At 41.1% G+C, this 4,760-nt stretch overlaps 1 non-coding gene across 1 annotated transcript; it reads left to right on the forward strand.

The window, feature by feature from the left end:
• The first annotated feature begins 1,050 nt into the window (after positions 1–1,050).
• Positions 1,051–1,122, forward strand: TRNAQ-UUG (transfer RNA glutamine (anticodon UUG)). The gene has a single exon. It is a non-coding gene; the product is annotated as a tRNA-Gln (tRNA).
• Positions 1,123–4,760: the final 3,638 nt, after the last annotated feature.

Raw genomic sequence — 4,760 nt, forward strand, 5'->3', positions numbered from 1 at the left:
GATAAGAACACAATGATATGATAATGTGGTCATACAATGGTGTAGTCAAGATGTTGTGTTAGGACTATGTAGTGGAGATGGGAGTGTAGTGAAGAGGAGGATTTAGTGAAAATATGTATGTTTCTTCACGCTGAGCCATTCCATATAGATGAATGTATCTATAATCTAATTGCGGTAAATTACCATATGACTTTAAAGGCAACAGCCAGCAGGAAACATGTCGGATATAGGAGTGACTGAATATTTTGTCAGGTAGAGAAATAATTGAATATTTGGTACGATCGATCAAAATGCTTTTTATAGGCATAAGAAAAGATGTGATTTCATCTAAATGTTTTACATATAATCAACCAGAGGCCATTCCTCCCTCCCTGCCTGCAGGGTTCAAGGTTTTCTAGAAGGTTCTCGAAGATTCTGGGTAGGAACTGCCATTGAGAGGACGTAGTTATACGTATCATTAATGATATTGTTGTTGACTTTCTGATTTAGAAAGATAGACAGATAGATAGATAGATAGATAGATAGGTAAAAAACAGGTATTAGATAGATCGATAGATACGTAAGGCTGTATATGTCAACTTTCACAGAAATCATTGATATCTGCGTTATTCTGCAAGAAATACATGTACATGGATGTAGCGATAATATGGGTTAGGTATAAGACCAGTCGTGTTGAGATTGTAGTGAATGTGACCATTGACTTCAACCTTAATAGTGTAGTGAAGATAAAGTTGTAGTGAAGATAAATCTTGAAGTGACTCATAAGGTTGTTGTGAGTACAAGGATGCATCGTAAATGAGTACTTCCTACCTGAAAGTCAACAATTACAAAATTGATCAAGTATAACAACATCCTCGGACAACCAACTACAAACACCAACCATAGAGTGAACCTGACTGTCACCTAACGACGACCTCTCAAAGGTAATGATCTTACCAGAATCTTCGAGAACCTTCTAGAAAACCTTGAACCCTGCAGGCAGGGAGGGAGGAATGGTCTCTGGTTGATTATATGTAAAACATTTAGATGAAATCACATCTTTTCTTATCAGGTCCCATGGTGTAAGGGTTAGCACTCTGGACTTTGGATCCAGCAATCCGAGTTCGAATCTCGGTGGGACCTCATCTTTTCAGTTTTCTTCGATACTGATAATGGCCACATTATTCTGTACGTTATATATACATTCACATATATACATAAATATGTATATATAAACATATATATGGAATAATATGGTTTTATCAATAGCCGGAGACCATTCCTCCCTCCTTGCCTGCAGAGTTCATAGTTTTCTGGAAGGTTCTAGAAGATTCTGGTGAGATAATTGCCATTGAGATGACATTGTTATACTTCATATATCAATGATTTTATTATTGTTGACTTTCAGTTAAAGATAGATAAATAGATAGATATACAGATACATAGTTAGAGTGATAGACTGATAGAGCGATATTTAGATAGGTATACAGATAGGTAAGTCTCATCAATACTGTATCTTACGCCATCTCCTGTTGCTGGGCATATGTTCAACCAGCATTGGGAAAACCTCCAGTAGACCTTAATGTAAAGCAAGATGATAACAAAACCTGCAATTAAAGAATACGATCAACTCCCCAGTGTAGAAATATTGTGACCAGAAAGTCTTCTAGCAAGATGTCAGACGCTTCCACGGGAATCACAAACATAACATCAAATATCTGAAACTCAACAATAACAAAACTAATGATTATAATGAAACTATAACAACAAAAATGATAAACATATGGAAAATAGTGTTCTAGATTATGCCTCTAGAAAACAAACTTTAACGAAAACTGTGAAAAGAAATACCCATCTGGCTGATACGACACAGTAAAAGAACCATCCCACAACCAACTCTAAACTGAACCTGACTGTCCCCTAACAACGTCCTCTCAATGGTATTTATCTTACCAGAATCTCGTAGAACTTTCCAGAAAATCAAGAACTCTGCAGGCAAGGAGGGAGGAATGGCCTCTGGCTGCTGATGATAACCACATTATTCTATATATATACTTTTACCTACAACCGAAGGTTGACCGCCCAGCCCAAGTGTCTACAGAGGTTGTATCCATGAAAGAAACGGACCCACCAGCAGACGAATTCGGTTGGCAGGTTGTATCGAAGAAGAGGAAAAAGAAGGTTGCCCAACCAGCCCAACCAGAAGGGTGTAGCAAAGAAACGAAAGAAAGCTGCCCAACCAACCTGGGTGGTAGTAAGGATGGCTGCTCCACAACCCCAGGTCGTTAGGTAGACTGTAGCCATGGAAGAAAGGAAGGCTGCTCGTCCACCAGCCCAGGTACCGGGTGTGTGTGTAGCTATGCTGGCTGACCCACCAGCCCGGGTAGATAGCTACGCCCAGATGGCTATGTCGGGTGCAGCAAAGAAGCAAACCTCACAACTACTCCACGAGGTTTGCAAGCCTGCACCCAAAAAGATGAAGACGAAGGTTGCCACACTACCCAATGCACCACAACATGTGTAGAAAGGGAAAAGGTGGACAGAATGGCTGGAGGTCCCACTCCAACAACAAAATCACCTTAGGAGCCAAGTTCCATCCATTATTGAAAATATATATATATATATATATATATATATATATATATATATATATATATATATATATATATATATATATATATATATATATATATATATATATATATATATATATATATATACAAACTACATTGAAACTTACATATGAATAGAATCATCAAGCTTCACTATATTAACTTTACTATATTTGAATATAAACAAGGTCTAACCGAGGTTACTTGGTTGAGCAAGACGTGAGAATATCATCAATTGGCCCTCCAGCCCTGGGTTGAAATTGTCGTTCTCACGTGTTTCGAGTTCAGTGCTGATACAGGACCATTGGTTATAGGACTATCTTGTTGTCTGTGTAACTTCGCCTGACCCAATCCACGTCTTCAATGGCTTTCTGTTACTACAAACGGGATTACAAAGGAAAGGCTTCCTTTGTTAGTTTCATGAATACCTTCGTTCAAATGAAGGGAAAGACTATTACTATGAAGCGGTACCTTATCAGCAGGAAAGAGCTGCAGCAACGGTATGAAAGTTACTGCAAGATACATAACGAGCCCGTGGCTTCCAACGTAAACATCGGCCGCCATTTGGGTTCCCTCGGCATCATGTGTGACACCAAGATTGGACCCGTTGGGAAACAGGAACGATACTATTCTGGTATCATGTGGCTCGATGGCGCAGGATCACCAACTGAAATGCAAAGAAAATGGAGAAAGCCGCCCAAACGTATCATGAAGGCCGTGCAAGAGAAGATCGAGAGGAATCGGTTGAGAGACGATATCGCTCACAGTATATTGAAATTTATACCCAAGACTTCCACTGATCTCCAGACACAGCCAGACACAGAGACCACCAGCCCCGCTTCCCAGACACAGCAAGTCACAGAGACCACCAGCCCCGCTCCCCAGACACAGCCAGTCACAGAGACCACCAGCCCCGCTCCCCAGACACAGCTAGTCACAGAGACCACCAGCCCCGCTCCCCAGACACAGCCAGTCACAGAGACCACCAGCCTCGTCCCCCACACAGAGCCACAAGATCCTGATATTGAGGAAGCAAATGAATTTCTGGATGATTTTTTGCTTTCACTGGAGAAGAACTGATGAGTTCCTTATAGACAAGACAAAATGTTAAAAAAAGAATCTATATAAGTTCACTTATGGAGTGAGATCTTTGACGGAGCTGTGCTGCCTATAGCACAGCCTACCAAAGGGTGATCTTTGCTGTCGTGCAGTAACCTCATGAGGGCGGAGTCCGGCTACACTTTCTTTACCGAGGAAAAGATCTCTGCACTAATATTGAGTTTCTCCGTTGGCGTCAGGGTAAACACCCATCCCCCCCGAAGCTTGGTTACCTTTCCGTGGTGGGGGGGACTTCATGGATTGGGCAGTAGCAACCATCGTTGGTTGCTTCTGTTCAATCCATGAACGAAAAACCAAGCATCTTGAACGTAATTGTCGTATAAATTCACTTGGTGTCAAAACTGACGCGAAAGCGGTTGTCTCAATTTTGTCAGAAATGTTTGTGCGTTTCGGCCTGATGGCGGGAGTCGGTTTGGCGCTGTGGTCATGAGGGAATACGAGGAAGATTGGCAACCGTCCCAGAAGTAGCTACAGTGAGGCCCAGCAGCTGTCCCTAATACTGTGGAAGGCACTCATGTAAGGTGTGCAGTGAGGCGCAGCAGTAACAAGGGAAACGGACAACCAAAACAGCAATCTTGATCATCAGGAGGCTATCCAATGCTCAGAGTAGATAAGGACGATTATTGTATGGCTTCGCTCAGAGGATGAAAATCTTAGCCGTGAAAATCAACAAGTAAAATAACTAGTAGTTAGTGGTAGTGAAGTGGAATTACCGCATTTCTGTGGTCTTAATAGTAAAACGAAACTTTTCGTTTTCTCCATCAATCTAGAGGTGTTGTAGACCACCATCCTTAAGGTTGTAAGGTAATGGTAACTACAAGGTTATGACCTCAGCAAATTTGTGATGGAAAGTGCAGGAAATGTGGTAATGTATATAATATAAATTATATAGTTGTATAATAAATGTGTAATAAAATTTTGTCTTCTCTGTTCCCGTTCATTGATTCAAATGCAGGTAAGTTTTCTCTCTAACGAGGTGGGATAAGCTACGTGCACTCGGCTTGTAAATGTGGTGACTTTCCCTTCATTACCACAATGTTGTGCTGAACT

This window comes from Panulirus ornatus, chromosome 42 (genome assembly GCF_036320965.1).
Source record: "Panulirus ornatus isolate Po-2019 chromosome 42, ASM3632096v1, whole genome shotgun sequence".
Taxonomy (NCBI): Eukaryota; Metazoa; Arthropoda; class Malacostraca; order Decapoda; family Palinuridae; genus Panulirus; species Panulirus ornatus.